The 23,345-nt window shown below is 31.8% G+C and overlaps 1 protein-coding gene across 5 annotated transcripts in view; it reads left to right on the top strand.

Annotated features, from left to right (window-relative positions):
* Positions 1 to 23,345, top strand: part of Octbeta2R (Octopamine beta2 receptor) — a 179,456-nt gene that overhangs the window by 113,268 nt on the left and 42,843 nt on the right. For 2 of the 5 annotated variants that reach the window (XR_013004236.1, XM_076394682.1), the window contains exon 1: positions 7,513 to 7,909. The exons of 1 other annotated variant lie outside the window; for it this stretch is intronic. The gene's annotated coding sequence lies outside the window, so the exon portion shown is untranslated. Of the gene's footprint in view, positions 1 to 426; positions 504 to 7,512; positions 7,910 to 23,345 lie in introns of those variants that run through there. 2 more of the 5 variants (XM_076394683.1, XM_076394681.1) reach the window with 2 other exon arrangements.

Raw genomic sequence — 23,345 nt, 5'->3', positions numbered from 1 at the left:
ATCTAATTTCTTTAAAATGCTTCACATTTTATAAAATAAAACTATAAGCCAATTAGTAATATTTATATTTTTACATATATAGAAAATTGATATTTCTCTTACGGAGAAACCTTACTCCCTGAACCGTAGGTAACAAGCAGACAATTCATATCTCATTCCGCCAGATACAATCGAACTCCACTTTCTCCATTAATATCGCCACCCAACTTTACTATACTACCGAAATAAAAATCAATTTGGCAACGAAAGTGCCACGCTTAATTTTTAACTTTGCGTGTCTAAATATACTAAATTGTTTTCGCAAAAACGTTAAATTTATCGATGTGACAAAGCTTGAAAAGTTATTTTTATCGTTCAACTTATTTTTATCCCTTCCCCTTCTTTGTCTATTTTATTTTGTCAGAATTTTTTTTCGGTTGCCGCGCCTTGGGAATTCGATGTTTGTAAATTGTTTGTTTTTTTTTCATATTTTTGTGGGTGGAGTTGTGGCTATCAAAAAAAGGGTAAGTAAAACCATAGAATTTTTTTTTTAAGTTGGTATTATAATAACCATTTAACCCTATGTTAACTCTTCTTATATATATATGTTAACTCATCTTATATAGAATTAAAAAAAGTTAATATTAATATAATTGTTGTTTATATATTCGCGTTTGGTTTGATTTCAGATTTACGTAACTATTATATTATTTTATTAGTTATTATTTTAATAATATGCATTTGTAGTAGACTATATATATCGAGTTGTTAATATAAATATATTATATATATATAATTTTTTATTCATTATATTAAAATTTATTAAATATTCTTTGGGCTATTGTCTATCGGCTTTCTAAAAGTTACACTATAAAGCATCTAATTCTAAAGCTCTTGTTGTGATAGCTATAGGGCGGTTTTATAAAACTTCAGGAAACACAATTTTATATATATTTTCGATATCAAAAGGCAGTAATTTTTCAAATCTATTCTATGTACTTCAAAATAATCCAATATTTGACGTATTATAAAGAATGTCCTTATTAGTTAAGTTTAGTTATTACATGTTATTTATTTCTTCGTTTATTAGAATTGTTTTAAATTTACGTAAATATCATACTAGTATTTGTTAATAAATTATTAACACTGTGTGATAAAATTTTTAATATAGATAGGATTACGTGTTTTAAATTATCTATTCCATTAATAAAAACATTGTTTATTGATGTGTTTATCTAACACGTCCTGTTTCTTAGTAATAGTGTGACTATTATTTACACTTAAAAGCTATATTACTCTGTAAGCGCAGCGATACCCACTGCATATTCAATGATTTTAAAAGATGCATATAAAACATGAAATTAATTTTAGACTTGTTTCTTTATATATTGAAAGTTGTTCCTATATTGCTTGGACTACAGGGAAGTTTCACGAAATATTGTTGTTTTCTCTATTTGTAGCACAGTAAGGACACCAAAAGCCACTGTGAAGTTAAAGATTGGTCAAATATAACTTACCTAGTTTGTTGTAAATCAAACGTTAAATATGAACCTCTTATTCCACAAGCAAATGTGATTATTCCACCCTTACATATAAAACTTGGTATAAGGAAAAGTTTTGACAAAGTCATGTATCAAAATAATAAGAGATTTTCGAATTTGTAAATTGTTTTCTCTAAATTAAGCGATGCTAAATTAAAAAGAGGCTTTTTTGGGTCGACAATTGAAAAAATTGAGTTAGCGTCTTGGTTGTCTCTAAAAAAACTTAAATTCGTAGATTTTTAGGATTGCGGTTTTTCTCTCCCAAACCTTTCACCAGGATATAAAACAGATATAAGAGGGTTATCAAGGAAGATGGAATGCTAAAATATTAGCAGATTACTGCAGGTTTGTAACGAAAGATGATTCAACTTTTCAAAACAGAAATAGTTAATAGTGACGCTAAAGTTAAAATTGACTTATTGGAAATGTGAATAGAGAAGAGGGAGTAATAAAAAATCCTTTGAGGATGAAGTTGTGGGCCAATCATTCTTTAATATTACCGTATTGACGTTAAAATATACGAGATATTTCCTACCTAAAATTGATCTGTTAACATGTTCCTCCAACTCTTCGAAAAAAATACTTAGGAACGAATTGTTATTTTATAAATTCAATATTTTAATATGTTTATCAGACTGAATCGTTTAGAAAATATTTTCGCTCTGAATAAGATATATATATATAGTTATTTGTTATATATAGTTAGTTGTAGCTTATAGTTAGTTGTGTATCTATTTGGAACATAAACATTCAGAATTTATTATATACATTAGTATTACTAGCAACAAGTATGTAAATATACTTCATGTTCAGTAATGTTAATGAATGAGAGAAGTTTTTTTTTGTTAATAGGCGTACTAGTTTGTTTCCGCTGATTTATCAGAGACAAATTTAAGTGTAAGTAGTAAGCTGTACACTTTACGTAAATTTGGGAGCCTAACAATATAATTCCAGACCATAATCGATATGCATTATAATGTTAGTATTCGTTGTGTGTCAGTGTCAGTTTACAAGCCAAATTATCGCCAAATGTTCGAGATATTGATTATCTGTCTCAATATGGAGAAACCAGAAACAACCAATACTTTCTGGTATTCATAACAATGCGTGAAGGATTTTGATGTTGGTGGAAAGAATGGTGATTTTAATGCTAAAATTCGAGAATAAGTGATTTTGGAACCCGGTAGTGCTCAAACAAAATTCGAAACTATGGTTCCTGGTGTTTTGACTTGATACATGTCATTCTATTCTATTAGCATCAGGCTCAAAACTGCACAATTAAATATCAAAATAACAGTTTTGTATCTTAGAACATTTATATTACTTATCTTGTTTGACCAAAACAAAATACCACTGATTAGCACCTTTTGATCTTAGATATTTCCTATGAGCGTGTTACAATCATAAGAACATGGGAAACGTGGTGATTTCAATATGCAATGCATCAAAAAACTTCCTAATAGGCCGAAGACGTTTGAAGATGTGGAACTGCAGGAGTTAGTGGATAAAACCCAACACAAACTCTAAAATAACTGATTGATAAGTTGTATGTGAGCCTAGTTAAAATTTGTGAACAATTACGTGCTTCGGAGGGGATTCAAAACACGAAAAGATGTGTGCCGCATCTTTTCGGCATCAAATAATAACGGGATATGAAAAATAGATTTATTTCGAATAACTCAAGCAATAGAAATCTTGGTTATCATCTGGTTAAGCCGGCCATTCGAGTGCAAAACCCAACCTCTATGGTCGTTAAACCATTTAACCCTATGCCCCGGTAGGACCAGGTTGCTGTCGTATATTATGAACTGTTGAAACCTTGAAAAATAGTTAATACCGCTACATTACATTGATCGAAAACGTCCACAGTACCTCAAAAACCTGATAAGATGATTTTCAGCTAGTCAAATAACCTGGCTTCATCTGACTACCACATTGTCGTATCGATGTGGTACGCGGTTACAGAGTAGCAATTTCAAAGAAGTTAAAAAATGGGAAATGGTTCTTTTGGAATGACGTCTAAAAAATTGTTCGAGAGATGAGCAATATGTATAGAATCATAGCCAATACTTCATATTAACAAATATTAACTATCAATTCATAAATAACGTGTTCTATTTAAACCGACAAGGAATTACCAACACGCCCTATCTTAAAAAAGAGTAATTGTCTTGAGAATTGACATTAGAGAGTAGTGAGAATTAATCTCTTTGATACCAAGGCAAATCAATGTTTAATAATTGAGCAAAAGAGCTCAAGCTAAATTATTCGGACTTTTATTAAGCTTTTCTACAATAAAGCTTTGAATTTCCAATGGGATCGGTGGCAGAAAAGTTATACCCTCGTTAATAAAATAACATTTAAGATAATTTAAATTCTCGTAATATAAGATTATTCTAAAGAAAAGATTAATGCAAAATTGTCTCAAGTGTATCAAGTTTGAACTGAACGAAGCTCCCTACGTTAAATGCCAAAGCGGATTTTATAAAGAATTTCTACATTTTCGCAGTATTAAGTTTGTATATTTTTTTATTATTGTATCTGCCTAATCCGGCACCCCTCGAAACTTCTATTTCTGAAAATCCGATTAAAATTTAATTCAGTTTGCAGCTACTTGTGTTACTCAACATCTTCTGGTAAATTTAGAGAAATCAGCAAAAAATCTGCCAGCGAATTTAAAATTCGGAGATATACTGAGATATTTGATTAGATATGTGTATAATTGTTTTATTGCAGGATTTTTTTTATAATATTGTCTCATAAATGTAAAAACATGAATATGATAATATGCCAAAAGAATCAGGATGATTATATTATGAGACTAATCCAAAAATATATTTCTATAATATGAGTTATTCAGTATAGTGTTATACTGAATTATGAATACGATGATTTCACTTGAATTTCAGTTTTAGGCTACTGATTTGATGCTAAAGAATTTTGTATTGGCACTCTTACATTGTATTAATCACAATATAATTATAATTTTGCTTTTATCTTACTTTAGTTTCACTATATATTTTTGAGGTAACACACTGAAATGTTTTATTTAAAAAAAAGATGAATAGTTGTTTAATGACAAATAGTAAAATTAAGCAAAAAAGAACATGAGCAAAGACAAAATATAACATGAATTTCTGTGATAATAAGTTAGGTTTCAAAACCAATTTATATATATATATATATATATATATATACTTTAGTCCATTAAATTTTGACGCTTTTTTGGTAATGTCATAATTTCTGCAGAACTGTTGATATTTCTCTATGTTTGTTAACCAACCAAGTGATTCCACAGGTGTTTTTTGGAGCCACAATTAAATTATTGAGATAGTTTTGCAGATATTAGAAATTTATTCAAGCGATATATCGAAGATCATGTGTTATTTGCCGAAGAGCCGAAGTTATTTCTCCTCCAACCTTATAAGTACTGTTCCCCAGGCCTAATGAAATGCTTACAGCTTTCTGCTAAACCTCTAAAAAAAATCTTGTTTAATTTACAATACAATCAAGTGTATTAACCAATAATAAATTAAAAGAAAATATATTGAGCCTATACCGCCGTATCCTTAAAATCCCGAAAAAACTTAATGAACACTCTCGAATTCATCGAAATCTAGTTTCGCTAGAAACTACTTTAGTTTTTTTATCTGCTTTTAAAGTGGACACCTAGAAAGTTAAATTTCTTCTGTAGTTGCGCAAGGGTACACCTATTTTAAATTGTCCAAATTTTTCTTAAACTTTTAGCACCATAAATTTTGTATAGATTAACAAAATTGTAAATATTCGTAACATTATACTTCCATTTATAGTAAACACTTTTACATCTGATAATGTATTTCATATTATTACATCACATTCTGTTTTTTTTTTCCTTTAATATTGGAAATAATTAGATTTGTGATCATGTAGTCTATATATATAATCTCTAAATAAAAAATGCTATAAGTTTCTTTTTATTTATACCTTTAGCGATTTTTTTGTTTTTATATTTTCTATTGTGTTTATTCAGTGCTAAGCCAGTTAGTTAACTCAGGTTTGTTCAGTCAGGTTTTCCTACTCGATCTATTGTTTAATGTAGGCTCCAGACAACGGCCCTTTTGACCGTATCACTGAGATGTATTCAACTTAGAGATTATACCAAATATTATTGTTAATCACAAATATAAAGTATTGATTTTTACAAGTAAGAGAAGATGAATTTCTAAAACTGGACTGTTTGTTTGTTAAAAGAATCACCAAATAAATAACACAGAAAGATATCTAGACAACTAGGAATATCAGTCGAATTCTCAGATAGAGCTCTGAATGTTTGACGAGTTTTAAACTGTGTTACATTAATTTCAATACGGATGGTTCATTAATTAATATTTTGATGATGTGACTGATGTCAACTGAATTGTAATTTAATAAAAGACCCATTTTTAGGGTATACTGTATAAGACTTATCAAAATACATGATTCTTTGTTATTTTCATTCCTAGTATCTTTTTCGAATAGAATTAGCTGAAGGAAAAAAAAAGAAATTAAAAAAAGAAAAGTAAAATGTTAGAGAGACCTCACAATTTTTAACAATGAGCTTTTAAACAATGTTCAATTAATTCCAATATGGTTTGTTTATTAATTAATGTTTTAGTCATATGAAAATGTCTATGTGCAGTCGACTGAATTGTTATTGAAATGTCTCTTGGGGCGGTGTTTCTTAACAGAGACTATTGCACAAAATTTACTATATATAATTGTTACTATATATTTATATGGTTTACAATATTTATATTAATTATTATTAGAGTTATAATAATTCAAAACTTGCATAACAATTATTCATATAATTATTTACAACATAATTTTATTATAGATTGGAATTAGATCGATAAACGAAATAATTTTAACACCAATAAAAATCATTCATAATAGTTTTTTTTCCTTTAATTGGTTTGGTGTGTTCATATTCGTATATTTTGAAGGCCTGTTCATAATTTGCACATCACAATTTAATTCAGGGTCAATTTCTGCGCATTGGAACACTCTTGTTGAACTTGTCTTTGCTAAACTCATTCTTAATTTTACATAATTTCCAAATATAATTAACTGAAGAAAACTATGTATAATTTTAAGAAACATAGTTTACTTTTTCACTTATATAGTATATAATATGCCTTAAAACTAATTTTTAATCATGTTGTTTTTTTCTGTGACGGTATCTGTAAGTTTTTCAAATTTCTAGATATTGTTTCATGCTCTGTCGCCAATATTTACAGTGTATAGATATATAATGCAGTATATATAATGAAGACAATAATATGTTAATATCAATATCAACGAATGTCATTTCGTGTAAATTGTATGTATATCTCAAATATATACATATAGAATATATATTTTCTTTTGCTAACGGATTAACCTAATATATTATTTTAAGCTAAAACTAAAGTGGACACACTTTGTCAGAATCTTATAATTACATGATGGATCACAATGAAATATAGATATAGTACAAATTTATCAATATAGATACCCACAATCTCGTTCATTCATTTCTATCTCCCCATATTTCGGAGTTTTCAATCCAGTCAAATTCAAATGTTTGTTGTTCAATTTTTTCACTCACATGGACTGATATTTCAGTAATTTTTTATTTTCACAGACTCGATTTTATCTACAAAGCATTGATATGCCAACCTCTTATACTGACAGTAATCATTATTAATTTATTTTAATCATTATTTTGTAAAAAACAACTAATAAAATTCCGCTTAAAAAACGTGAAATGTATTATGGCAACACTGCAATGGGCAATTAAAGTAATCGTTGGTATTATCATCCCATATACATTATTTTGTCATCGATGAAGATCTGGTGATAGGTATCCGAAATGGAGTCACCATTGTTATTTCTATTTTCATTTTATAACCGATAAATTTCAAAAAATATGCTTTGAAATTTAATTCGTTTGTTTACTTGAATGTACTTGATGTGATGCCAACATTTCAGTTCTCGTCTTAATCTCATTCCGAGTGTTCCGTTTTTTTTTATTAGCACGGTTTAGTGTCGCCGGACATTTTCAACAAATTATCATTACTGACCGAAGTAAATTATCAGCATATTATGTGTTTTTTATGACTTTACGTTTTTATGATTATCGATTACTGCTTTTTTTGTCTGATGATACTCGGTGAACTTTTTCTTAAATCGCAGTAATCAGTTACAATTCAACTTTAGAGGAGCAATATGATATATATCAGTAACATTAAATGTTTGGAAATCATTGACAAATAGTTGTAAACAAATGATATATTGAGTGAGAGTGTTAAGTGATGGTTAAGTGGTGTCTTAGTGAGAGAATTTTTAAAATTACTTAATACTATACACTTATAATAAGAAATTAAGTAAGTACAAATAAGATAGTAAGGGTTTAGTATTTTTTGTACTCAGTTTTAAAAAATATAACTAATTTGTCTCATTACTCAATTTACTACGTTTATGACATTTTCTCCACCCTCTTATATATTTGGTGATGATCCACAATATTTTTTCAATGGATTATTGCAGCTCTTTCTTTTGTGGCTCTTCTTATGGCAAAGCTGAAAATAGCAACAAGAGCTAGTCAGTAGACAATTTCATATATGTTCCAAATAAAAAACTTTTAGTAACACTGGTATTTGCTATCGAATTTGAGCACAATATATCATAGTAGATTTATGAGCGACCTGAAATAATAATTAGTTTACAGTCAAAATTTAAACACAGAAAAAATAAAGTGAACCATAAAAAAGCTGAAATAACAGAAATTAATTTTGCATTATTCTATAGGAACGAATTTTCTGAAAAATATTAATGTTAGTAGGAAATCTTACACATCAATCATTACTTCTATTTAGACTTTCCCATATTCTATATTTATTAATATTTATTACTAATATGTTATTTATTGTCATTATTAATTAATCTGTCCTATTAATATATCTTTGGACTAACACAACACCAATATAGGTTTGTTTCGAAGAAATAACAGCAGTTCAGCTTGACTAAATATTTACTGCGAGAAAATCCCATAATTTAACTATAAATCATACTATATATTCCAATAATATTATTCAATGGATAACTCCAACTGAACAACTATGCTAATATGAAAGAATCATAAACTAATATTTCCAAATCACAAACTAATAGGTTCTTACAACTATATATGATTTTGGTACATCAGGTGATATTATGTTAATAGAGCATTTTAAACATTGTCGCGCTTCCTCAGCATTTTGTAGCGTGAGTAGCGTGAATTAACCACATAGATATAAAAAGATTATTATTAGAAAGCACTAAGTTTTATGGGCCTTTTAGTTGTCTACTGGCCTGCTAAAACTGTCTGTTCCAATTGCGGTAATGTATTTTTCACACCTGCTGCATGAACTGTTGTAAATTGTGATTACACAAAAATGTCGTAAACATACTGTTTTTGGACATGTTTAATTCTATTAATATGCTCTGGGGTTTCCGTGAACAGCACTGAAAAGAAACTCGACAGCTGATGATGAAGTAACATTGCATAAGTCGTAAAATCCTTGTAAACACATTTACATAAATCTTTTTTATATACAAACTAGCGACCCGCCCCGGCTTCGCACGGGTGCAATGCTGATACTAAATTAAATACACTACAGAAAAAATATGAACCTTGTATATAAAAACATAGCGGCCAGCTCCGACTTTGCATGGGCATAAAATATATATGCCTATGTCACTCAATGAAAACATGATTAAAATCGATCTAGTATTTTTGGTTCATTCATTACTGCCCTTGGCCTGCACGCATTAAATTTGGAGTAAAACAATTCTTCTTCCCCTATACTTACTATGAAGATTTCCTGCTATCTTTGGAATATCTAAATTCATACAATTTTTATTACATTACACATTTTTAAACGCAAATTTTAAATTTGTAATATCTCCGAAAATATTTGTTTAATTTACATGCTGTAAGGAACCATATTGATCTATATTAATTGTACACTGTATTTAAAGTACTTAATTCGATAAGGATTAATGCCGTATTGCTTAAAATAGCTTCGTAAATAAGCCATTTTCTCACGTAAAAAGTAAACAATAAAAATGGTTAATGTGGGTTATCCCTAAAAGATAAACATATACCATCGCGGACTTTTTTGTAGACCTTTTTATGGTGTACAATACTGTAGTACATTAATTTGATCTAACTCGTAGGGTTAGGCAGCGTTTTTGCTAATTGCTAAATAAGCCTAAAAAAATAGGTTAATTTACGACATCACGTTAGAAACCTCTAAAATTAGCAATGTTGCCTTAGTATATTATGCATGTGTTATACATACAAACCTTCCTCTTGAATCACTCTATCTATTGAAAAAAAACCGCATCAAAATCCGTTGCGTAGTTTTAAAGATTTAAGCGCACATAGGGATATAGGGACAGAAAAGGCGACTTTGTTTTATACTATGTAGTGAAACCTGATTTAAATTTTAAAATGTCATAGCTATTCTAGTTTGCTTGCTTAGTGTTTGTAGGTTTTCTCTAATATGATCCATTTCATTATTTTTTACATAGCAGTCAACACTGAACACCCATTATATTAATATTCCATCGTCCTTAATATCGCTCATCTTCATGTCCTGACACCATTCTCCTTGATCTTTACTCACATTACCTAAGTTTTTTCAGAACAAAAGTCAAGATATTTGTACACGAAATGAGCTTTACGACTACTCTGAGAACCAAGAGTTTTGAACTTGTCTATTATACTATTTACGATAAGATTTTAGTTACGATCTAATAAGTTAAAAATTAGCCGAAATTATTATTTTTTAATATATTTACACTATTTAGTTTTAATTTCTAGGAAAGCCTAGCCTCATGTTAATTAAAATATATGGTTGTAATAATTACATTACCTCCATTTACCATTTACGTCAATTTCATGTATCCAAGTTCAGTACTATATGCACTTTTATATTCTGTTTTGCCCACTTTTTATTATATACATATTATATACTCTCGTATTCAGCATATTTTTGTACATTATAATTGTTAATTCATAAAATTCTAGTAGTCGCTAAATAACATGTATATATTGAAGCGGCTTTAAAAAAATAAATTAAATAAAAAACTGGAGAAATTTACGAATATCAAGCTTAACGAAACTGTCTTTTTTTTGTCGCTTTAGGGGAGTTAAAGCAAACAGGGGAGTTAAAAGAACAAATAGTGTATATACAATTTTAAAATAAACACAAACATAGGACTACAAACACAGCCATGACGAAATAGAAGCTCCACCCAGACAGCACGCATTAGCACCCATACCGAAGCGGTAATGATTTTTTGATCAATAACTCTAAACTTAGCATAGGCTAGATTCTATGGAGAGAATCAAACTCTCGTAGAAATCCGAGGAGTTTGTCGGTATTTTCTCCTGTTAAGGCGTTTTTAAAATTTTGAAGCCCACACTTAGTTCTTATATGGATAAACTGTGGAGAGTTATTCAATATGTGATACATTGAAATAGGAGCACGGTGACAAAACTCACAGTAATCAGGCGTACTCGATGTCTTTAAGTGACCGTGAGAGCAACAGAAGTGGCGCAATTTCATTCGATTCAAAACTGTGACATAGTGACGAAGGGAGGGAACGCGAAGAGAGGAGAAAAAATCAACTTTAACCTCAAACAGCCTATTGTGGTTGGCCTTCTGCCCCCAACGACGATGTACCTCGCTATTTGTAAAACAAGATACGAATGGTAAAAGGCCGGTATGGACATAAGCATCCGTGATGGAGGATGATTAGGCTGCCGATTTAGCGACACTATCCGGCAACTCATTTCCCCGTATACATATGCGAGAAGGGATCCACAGTAAATTTCTTTTGATCCCATTCAATAAAAGGTACGGATAATTAACAGTGAGTTTCCATTTCGAAGAATCCAGATCATTTCGGGAGTCGGTAAGAATTAGCCATTTTTTGAAGATTTATGTTGAGATGTACGATAATGGTCTGAATATCGCGAGGAGTTCAGCGGTTAATACTGAATCCTATTAAGGGACCTTGAAACGGAATGTCTTATTATCCACCACAAATGCACTGCCAAGCCCGCTGCGATATTTGGAGCAATCGGTATACATGTGCTTGTGGCCAGAGTAAGTGTGGAGAAGTTGATAAAACTTGTCCCCAATAATGTATGGACAATGTTCGTTTTTGTAAAATTTACATAACGATATGTTCATGAAGGGGGCAGTGAAGGTCCAAGGGGGAAAACTGGGGTAGTGGACAAGGAGAGGATGCAACAAGCCAATTCCAGCCCTGGACAGAAGATCTGCAGTTATGTGAGAGGTATGAGTGGGGTGGCTAGTGATTGGGGAAGATTGTAGAGCAAGCGATCTCACATCGAATTTCAGTTAATATAAATCCCTACGATAAGAAAGTGGTGGGGTGGATGTAAGACTGCACAAGTTAATTGCAGGGGAGGATCAAAAAACACCCAGCGATATTCTGAGTGCAGTATTTTGAATGGCTTCTAGGGATTTGAGGTAAGTTGAAGTAGCAGCGGTGAGTAGGGAGCCATAGTCTAGCTTAGGAAAACTGTATTTTAATATAACTTCTAAAAAACCAAATATTAGTAAATGGGGAAATTTTCTACATCGATATTTTATTTTACGCAGATTTATTGTTTTTGAGAAAAGCTTCAACTGTTTTAACAAGCCAAATTTCAACAACTTTATGTTTAGTGGTGGTAGAAGAATGTTCTTGAAGTAATTTTAAGCTCTATACAAAATGTCCTTTTCCTGCTCTGGCGTCTTTTTAATTCACTTTGGAACTGAGCAACGAGCAGGGACACAACATTTAAATCTTGGCTCCGAATTCAATCATGAGTTTTGCAGTTAATTTTCTAAATGAAAATTTCGATAATTTATATCATACAGACTGAATGAGTTAGAAGCAATGAAGCATAATTATTTCCGTTATGTAGCAATGCATATTTTGTAACTTATTTTTAATGTTAATATATTATATAGGCCTATAAATCGATTTTAAAGATTTAAAACAGATGGTTAGTTATATCTAGAGATTAGTGTTACTCTCTATTAGTGGCGTCATGTAACCAACTTCATAAACCAGCTTCACCAATAGACTTCAGTTTTTACTACATTAATTCTTAGAAATGTTAACAAAGCAGGTTCTCAGTACGGTGAAAATGTCTGAATGTGTGGCGTGTAAATCACATTTACGGGAAGTTTTACCTTGTACTTCAATTTAAAGATAAATGGGACTGAAGAATATCGAGTGCTGTGTGAAGCTTAACGCAACCATATTCCATTGATTTGAGTATAAAAGTGTTTGGAGTTTTAAAGTGAATATACTGATATAGAAGACAAATAGACTACAACTGATGTCACAATAGTCTTACTATTCAGCATGACAATACTCGACCCAGTGCGGCAAACAGTTGAAAACATACTCAGACACATTAAACTGAGAATTACTACCCAAACCGCCGTATCCTCCAGACTTTGGACCTTCTAATTACTACTTGTACCGACGTATAAACCGTAAACTGTCTGAGTAGTGCTTCATTCCTTACGATACTAAAAAGATAGGCGATATTTAACGGTGTGTTTATTAGAAATACAAATTAATGAAAATTGCAAATAATATTTTGAGTTGTTCTTTAAGGTATGAAAACCTTGAATAAAACATTAACACTCTCGAATGCAATGTTATTGTAGGAAAACACAGTAGCGTACAAAATAAAAACAGTCCTCCACTCTTCTGATCGGAACTTGATTTACGTAGCGACGGTAATTTAAAAGGCATCACGTACCGAAACTATTCGGTAACATGCCAGCGCCGAACTTGAGGTGCTAACTTTATTTGTACCGCAAAATACCCGTACAGCTATTCGATATAGTTCATTGTGGCTCTACAAAGTTCTAAAACATGTATCTGGCCACACGTCTGCATAACTTCGTTTTCCGCTGCGAATATAATTTTCAAATTAAATTCCGGCAAATTGCATCGCGCTACATACCAAAGGTAGAAATATCCGTGGCTCATAGATGGCCTTATTAATTTAATTACAGCTTAAATATCAAGCATGTTTGCGAATGATCGTGTACCAGCTCTGCTAGTGACTACGACATAGAGATTTTATATAAAACTTCATTCAAAATCGTGCTCATATTATCTAATGGCTTAAGCCTAGGTCTTCAAGTAGCTGTTTTATCATTAACTAACCATTATAATAAGCCATATATTACTTAAACTACTACTACTACAAGACCTTCAGATTTATGAGAGAAGAATCAGATTTATTTTAATATTTCAAACTTATTACTTTTTTAAGCCACTGTTATTGACAAAATTCTATCATTTCAAGTTTTAAAATATATTTAATCTACTCATTTTATTGGGTGCACATATGTACCCTGGTAATTGGTTCACTTTAAAATGGTATTCATTCATTTAGTTTTTATAATCATTCACGTATTTTCTTTAGTGTTAATGTTCTCTTTACCGATTGTTGAAGAAACCGACAAAATCTAACACTATTTGTTAAGAGCTTTTTTAAAATACCATGTTACAGACAATTCAATCAGATTCATTTTAATATTTCAAACTTTTTACTCCTTTAAGCAACCGTTATTGACGAAATTCTATCATTTCCGGTTTTAAAAGATATTATTGGGTGCACATATGTACCCTGGTAGTTGGTTCACTTTAAAATGGCACTCATTCATTCAACATATATTAATAGCACCAATTCGGGTTTATTAAGACACTTTCAATAATTGACCATATTCAGAGAATAACAGATGTAATTGAAAAATCCTAGGATGGTAAAAAATATATTCAGCTATATTCTTAGATATAGCACAAGCCACTGATAAGGTATGGCATGAGACAACCTTGTCCATAAGCTACAGAATATGTTACCAAAACAACACACTGAATTATTAAAATCTTACATTATAGCCAGAATAGTTAAAGTCAAAGCTAGCTAAAGCACTGTTTTGGGACCAATATTTTAACTAATCATGTATGCCACAAATGAGAAACATCGGCTTCCGAAGACAATAGCGAAGAAGCCACGAAAATTACAACAGGCAAGTGACAATATAAATTATTGGGCCCAAACCTGGAAAATTATAATTATAAAAGCAAATCCTTGCATGGGCAGTTTACGTATAATCAGAACGCACAAGCACCTATAACGTTAAATAATACTATTATTATTCCATATAGCAACAACACTAATTATCTCGAAATGGATCTTGATGCAAAACTTCGTTGGAAGGAACATATAAAGAAGAAAAGAAAAGAAAAGGAATGGAAATGTAGGAAAATGTATTTGTTAATAGGAAGAAAATCACAATTATCAGTACATAATAAATTACTATTATTAAGTTTTGAAACCTATATGGATATACCGAATAGAACTATGGGAATGTTGCACCCAAAGTAACATAAATACAATACAAGTTTTCCAAAACATAGTCCCGAGAAGTATTATGGTCTGGGTGCATCCAAATCCTACTTGATTGGATTGATTATTCCGAGTACCTTTAGATCCCGACTGTTGAACTTTCTGATATAATTCACCAAATAATTTTCGAAAGGCTAGTTCAAGTCAAAAACTCAGTCGCTCTTAAAGATGTGAGTGATTCACGAAATTGGCATCATTTAGTTCTTGGGCATTCTATATCTTTCTTATATTATTATGTAATTATATTACTTCTATTATACTTATGTAAACAGTTACTATACAGTGCAATACTCTAAAATACCCAAACTATCTTCGATCATACGCATAGATCTTATTTTACAAATTTAACTTGAGTTAAAGCTAATCGTTAATATATACTTACCGTTAATGCTTGCGAATGTCTTGGTACGCCCTTTTAAAGATGGTGTGTCTGTCACACCCACTCTGAAACCATACTGTATAAGACGATTACGGTTTCTTTGAACCAATAGTCATTTTATAAGGGTTTTTTACTTATCCAAGTGACTAGAGGCCAAGCGGGGGCAATAAATCTTTCATAAAAAGGTAAATATAAAAATTGTATAAACATATTTAACGAATATACTAATTTATCTCTCTGACCTCCTGAACATCCTGTCACTCAGAAAATCAAGAGAAATACAACAAGACTTCAGGAGAGACTCCATTTTCATGTCAATATCTCTTAATACGACTCTTGGATAACACCAAAGCAGGACACAGACTAAAAATAACCAACCCATTGGATCTCGTCTAGTGAAATGTGATGAGGTGGATTTAATAGTAACACTGGAGTGTCAATACATAAACATTATTACACTAATGACTAAAATAGGGTCGACGGGTCAATAATTAAGTTATTGTAAAAACAAACTACAGGTTTGTCAGCAAGAACTAGTAACAATGTAATAATACATTTAAAAGCAAATTTATAAATTTTTTCATTTTTGCGGTAACTTGGTGATACTGATACAGAAATGACCATTCGAGTTGCAACAGTGTATCCTTCACAACTCTTACAAAATGTGGCCAAGTGTTAGCTTGCAAAAAATGGCGTTTCGTCTGAAAATCGCTTTCATATAATCACTACATAGTATAAAACAAAGTCGCCTTTTCTGTCCCTATATCCCTATGTGCGCTTAAATCTTTAAAACTACGCAACGGATTTTGATGCGGTTTTTTTCAATAGATAGAGTGATTCAAGAGGAAGGTTTGTATGTATAATACATGCATAATATACTAAGGCAACATTGCTAATTTTAGAGGTTTCTAACGTGATGTCGTAAATTAACCTATTTTTTTAGGTTTATTTAGCAATTAGCAAAAACGCTGCCTAACCCTACGAGTTAGATCAAATTAATGTACTACAGTATTGTACATCACAAAAAGGTCTACAAAAAAGTCCGCGATGGTATATGTTTATCTTTTAGGGATAACCCACATTAACCATTTTTATTGTTTACTTTTTACGTGAGAAAATGGCTTATTTACGAAGCTATTTTAAGCAATACGGCATTAATCCTTATCGAATTAAGTACCTTAAATACAGTGTGCAATTAATATAGATCAATATGGTTCCTTACAGCATGTAAATTAAACAAATATTTTCGGAGATATTACAAAATTAAAATTTGCGTTTAAAAATGTGTAATGTAATAAAAATTGTATGAATTTAGATATTCCAAAGATAGCAGGAAATCTTCATAGTAAGTATAGGGGAAGAGGAATTGTTTTACTCCAAATTTAATGCGTGGAAGCCAAGGGCAGTAATGAATGAACCAAAAATACTGGATCGATTTTAATCATGTTTTCATTGAGTGACATAGGCATATATATTTTATGCCCGTGCAAAGTCGGAGCGGGCCGCTGTTTTTATATACAACGTTCACATTTTTTCTGTAGTGTATTTAATTTAGTATCAGCATTGCACCCGTGCGAAGCCGGGGCGGGTCGCTAGTCTATAATATAATCATTCAATTCGAGAGTCATTCAATTTGTCTAGTTGACATCAATACGTATTTGTAACAACCTCTTTCAGATTTAGCAAATCGTGATAAAGTACACCTTATTGATCCCACCATATGCGCAACAAGACTCTTCGGCTACGGATACTTCGCTTCGATATCTATATGGATATGTCTTCTGAGCTAACTCATAATTTTTGCATTTAGAGTTTTCATAGAGAATCCACTTTTCATCTCCTGTTACAATGTACCACTTGTTATACCACAGACTTATTTTTTGCATAAATGACGATGAAAGAGTGATACTGAAACGATTCGAAATGACATTCCCAGTCAATTTATGTGGTGGACATATTTCCTCATTTTGAACATTTCCCATGTAACCGACCGGAAACAGTTGATTCATGAATTGCCGACCTATCCCAAAAGATCTCTGAGAGCTTGAGCTGGAGTTTCGTCCAGTAAATCTTGCAATTCATTGTTTTGGAACTTTTTGGTTTTACAAGTTGTTATCTGTCATTAATATCAAAAGCACCGCTTATATCGTTGACAACAAATCGCTAGATTTAATATGATGGAGCAGCATTACCATAATTTTCTGAATATTGGTAAAAAGTATTAAGTAGAGAAATATCAAAGCCATCGGATATAACAGTAACAGGTTAATTTTAGCAGTTTTGTAATTATGTAACATTTTGATCACAAGTGGATATCGTTAATCGCTGAAAATACATAAAAATACATAATTTTTCAGATTCCCAGGGGTGGCTGAAATAGTTTAATCAGAATAAGATCCTTCTATATACTGATAAATTGATATTCCTAGTAAGGGAAACGACTATGCAAAATGATTTTCTTGTTTTGAGGACAAACATACGATATATTTGTTCATCCTCTTATTTTTCATCCCATAGTTTATTCTCATTCGTTATTGAGCTAGAAATTCGAATGGATAATCTACCACAATAGCTCATATAGGATATATTAGAAGAACTATGCAAAACTTTATACATGTTCACAAGAGGCAGTAGAATTTCTAGGGACATAAAATGCCAAACACAATAACACCTAAACCTAATATTGAACGACAAAATGTATTGAACAATCTATATAATAGCTGTGAAATAATATTTAGGGATGTGTAATACGTGACGGTTTTTTGTTATATCGCCTCCAATGCTTTTGTGAGTATATAAATGTCAAGGCACTGTCATTAGCATAATAAAATATATTATGAATGGTTTCTGTGAACTGTAAACAACATATTTTTTCTTCAGTCCAAAACATAAGAGCCAATAAAATATCACTTGCCTGTCTTAAACTGTCCTGTAATATTCGTAACAAATGCAAATAGAAAGAATTTGATTTTTGTTACCTTTGACCATCATAGGTCAAACGCCATTTTATTAGACTTTTGAGGATACTTCTTTTTATTCGTACAAGATAACCAGCTAGAACCAAGTGATATTTTGCTGATGGTGCTTTGGGTTCAGGATAATTAGATTTTGACTAGGACTTGACTTGACTAAGACCCTGGATACAAGTGGATGGGTTTGCTGTTTGGTTTAACTATCGAGACTGATAGGTAGGGATTTGATCAATTGATTTAAAATGTTTTAAGGGACCAAGCGAGAACTTCTGGATCTTGGCATTCCTCACAAACTATTTTTAGTTTCAATTTTTTAAATTAGAATACTTGAGTACTGCTACACAAAGGCAAATTGAACGCACTAGCATTCTGTATAGAGTCGATTTCTGGGGAATTGGCAGTTTGATTCATCTGCTGAGATTTTTTTTGTTTTGGAGAGGGTAGGCGCGGAACTTCTTCCGACGATAAAAGGGAAGTGCTTGAGGTTTACTCGGGTTAATCTGCAGTTGCCAGAACTTAAACCACACAATTGCCTGGTTGACTTGAGCCTGAAATCTGTTGCGGATGGCATCGGGACTGTATACGATGGTAAAGAAAGCTGTATCATCTTCATAAAGTGTTGCCGATAGGAGACTGTATCGTTGATCTTTACTTGAAAAGGCTTTCCTTCCAAGTATGAGTGAATTAGGTACTTTGAGGCAATTTTGACAATGTCGCAATAAAGTTTCATACGGAGTTACCCCTAATTTCACCATTATAAACAAAACAAAATTATATTGTATTTTAATAATATTTATATTATTAAGATATGGTGCTTTATAGAATAAAGCAGGGTAAAATTATTACCTGTACTCTGAATCCTTTAAATGCCTCTTATAGTTTTCAATCGGATGCAGTCTATATCCAAAAATAATATCCTATGGTATACTTAAGAGACATGTAACTAACTTCGATATAACAAGCTTTATTTCAAAAATTGCGATGTTATTTGAAAAATAATATCAGAACCTATACCATTATAATGCCGTCTTGTCATAAAATCGCATTTCCTTTATTATCCCGGCATGTACATATATCTGTGGTACTCTAAACTAGACGAGATCAATTTAAGAATATTTTCATCTATAACCTTTACAGAACTATCGCCAAGTGCATTTGCCTACGTAAATATACGGACGACCTACTTGCACAACCGATTTATCCAACTTCTGCTTTGTGATCGCATTCGAAAGGCTCTCGAAGTCCCATTATCAACGAAATTGGAAAAAGAGAGCCCTTATCCTTGGGACGGCTTTGCTTTTCTGGCGATTAAGGTGTTTTAGTCGGGCTAACGCCTGATGGAGTCATTCAGCGGTACGACAAAAATATTGATTAACGTAAATTAAAATATTTAAAGGTATATTAGATAGAGTACAAAATAAATTCAATATCATTTCAATAGAGAGTTTTAGTAAATTGTATCTTGCTCTGTAAAAAAAAGTCCAATAAATTTTGAGTATATGTCTATAGGAATCTTATATCATGTAAAAAAATTTTTGGGCACTTAATTTTGTATAACATTAAATATCGACATCAATAAAAGCAATATTACAGTATTCTTGCGATTAAGGTGTTTTAGTCGGGCCTGATGAAGTTATTCAACGATACGAAAAAAATATTGATTAACGTATATTAAAATATTTGAAGGTATATTAGAGACACCCCAAATGCTCTCGAATGATTCCTGGAACAGAATTTGACTCATTCTCTGATCACTGTCAATCATCCGTACCCTATATCTGAATAGCATCAGGATAAGTTTACCGTGGATCCCTTCTCAAGTTGGTATACCTGGAAATAAGCGCGTGGTTAGTGCGGCTAAATCGGCAGCCTCGTTTTCCATCCCCATCATGGATATTTGTGTCAATACTGACCTTAACCCATTTATTGTTTCACAAAGAACGAGGTACAACGTCGTTGGGCCCGAGAGTCCGACCTAAACAAACTCTTTAAAGTCAAAGCAAATTTCTCTTCCTCTCTTCGCGTTCGTTCCCTTCGTCACCATGCCGTAGTTTGAATCGACTGCCTACCTTCGAGTCCAATTGGTCACTGTGAGTTTTGTCACCGTGCCCCTATTTCAGTCTACCACATACTGAACGACTCTCCACACAAACACATACTCTACTGCTCACCCAGATTAGAACTAAGTACGGGCTGCAACATTTTGGAAATACCTTAATTCTTTTCTACGAGAAACCGATTTTTTCCATAGAATCTAGCCTGTGCTAAAATAAAAAATTAAAATTATTAACCAAATAACCAATACCACTTCGGTATGTGTGCTGTCTGGATAGAACCTCTACCTCGTTATAGTTATGCTTGTAGTCCTCGATTTGTGTTCATTATTAAATTGTATGTACGCTATTTATACTTTTAAATCACTTTTTTTGTGTTATAAATTTTATTTATTTATTATTTTACTAGCGACCCGCCCCGGCTTCGCACGGGTGCAATGCTGATACTAAATTAAATACACTACAGAAAAAATATGAACGTTGTATATAAAAACATAGCGGCCCGCTCCGACTTTGCACGGGCATAAAATATATATGCCTACGTCACTCAATGAAAACATGATTAAAATCGATCCACTATTTTTGGTTCATTCATTACTGCCCTTGGCCTGCACGCATTAAATTTGGAGTAAAACAATTCCTCTTCCCCTATACTTACTATGAAGATTTCCTGCTATCTTTGGAATATCTAAATTCATACAATTTTTATTACATTACACATTTTTAAACGCAAATTTTAAATTTGTAATATCTCCGAAAATATTTGTTTAATTTACATGCTGTAAGGAACCATATTGATCTATATTAATTGCACACTGTATTTAAGGTACTTAATTCGATAAGGATTAATGCCGTATTGCTTAAAATAGCTTAGAATAAGCCATTTTCTCACGTAAAAAGTAAACAATAAAAATGGTTAATGTGGGTTATCCCTAAAAGATAAACATATACCATCGCGGACTTTTTTGTAGACCTTTTTGTGATGTACAATACTGTAGTACATTAATTTGATCTAACTCGTAGGGTTAGGCAGCGTTTTTGCTAATTGCTAAATAAACCTAAAAAAATAGGTTAATTTACGACATCACGTTAGAAACCTCTAAAATTAGCAATGTTGCCTTAGTATATTATGCATGTATTATACATATAAACCTTCCTCTTGAATCACTCTATCTATTGAAAAAAACCGCATCAAAATCCGTTGCGTAGTTTTAAAGATTTAAGCGCACATAGGGATATAGGGACAGAAAAGGCGACTTTGTTTTATACTATGTAGTGATTAATGCTACAAAAAAACTTATAAGCACGTACAAATTGCAATACTTAAAATATTTTACATAATCTACATTTAGACATGATATAACATATTAAGTTCTCCCATGAATTCTTGAGCTAGATCTTGATTTGACTTGACTTAGTTCTCTTTATTTTATTTGGTTTTAATTAATGTAATATTTGGGTTCATACAATGTATGTACATAAGTATTGATCGATATGGTTGAAACGTCTGTGTTACAAAGCACAATTACTAGACTTACGGGACTATAATAACTTAACAAAACCATATTGTTCAATGAGCATCCATTACCCTTAATCTAGTGAAGTATAGCCTATTGAACTACGGAACTAACAAACTGAAAACGAAGAGGCCTGTATTTGCTTCGAATCTAGAAAATTTTCACTACTATTTTGAGTATGGCCCCAGACCCACTGAAAACACTATTGGCTGGAGCCACATATTAATCGAAATCGTTTTTGCAAAATTTTAAAGTTAATAAATTCAATCCTTGCTTCCAAAGGCCACCATTTAGAGGTTCTTTATTTTCAATGTTTGGTGCACGTTCAAAATTGTTGTAAAACGCTGTGACAACAAATTAACACAAACTGTCCATACAATCACATCGAGTAGACCGAGGAAAAATAAATTCTGGTAATATTTCGGACGTTTCTAGAAAATCATATCCAACTGGCCCTGTATTTGTACCTATTCTATATATCAATAAATAATATATCAATATCAATATCCACGTATCTTATATATTAGTATATAATATTCAATATTTCTCAAATATATTATTATTAGTATATATTTTGGAATCCTCCCTTCAACCTCCTCTACTAACTAGAAATAATATCTACTTAACCTACTGTTTTAACTTATTCCAACTAGACTATTGAGTGTATACTATTGATTATATCCTCGTATAAAATTACCAGATGTTATATGTCTGTCTGTACGTACCTCAGGAGAGTGCTGACATTTCAAAAACAATTATAAAGGTCAATTGAAAAGTCCTCGGCCTGACAGATAGATGGCGTTACTAGAATTAAATCCATATGTTTTTAGTTAGTCCTAACACTCAAAAGATGCGTGTATAAATTTAACAGCTGTCGGATCATTGGTTTGTGAATTATAGCATTTTGAGTGAAACGACTTTTGTTATTGTGAAAAGAATGGATAAAAAGTAATTTCGCGGGTTGATAAAATATTGCTTTTTGAAGGGAAAAAATACAGTTGAAGCAAAAACTTGGCTTGGTGAATAGCTTCCGGACACTGCCCAAGGAAAACTAACCATCAAGGATTGGTATGCTAAGTTTAGACGTGATTAAACGAGCACCGAAGACGGTGAACGCAGTGGACGCCCAAAAGATGTTACCGACGAAATAATTATAAAAATCTACAAAACGATTTTGAATGACCGTAAATTAAATTTTAATGAAATAGCACAAGCCAAATGTTATCAACTGAAAAGTTCTGTGCAAAGTGGGTGCCGCTCGAGCTCACTTTTGACCAAAAACAACGACGAGTTGATGATTCGGAGCAGTCTTTGAAGATGATCAAGCGTAATAAATAAGCGTAAGAGTTTTTGCATCGATATAAGACAATGGATGAAACATGGCTCCATCATTTCA

This window comes from Rhynchophorus ferrugineus, unplaced genomic scaffold (assembly GCF_030347505.1).
Source record: "Rhynchophorus ferrugineus isolate W39M unplaced genomic scaffold, kcgeb_rfMv2 rfM2, whole genome shotgun sequence".
Taxonomy (NCBI): Eukaryota; Metazoa; Arthropoda; class Insecta; order Coleoptera; family Curculionidae; genus Rhynchophorus; species Rhynchophorus ferrugineus.
Note: the sequence above shows the minus strand (reverse complement) of the source record. Positions and strands in the feature narration are given on the sequence as shown.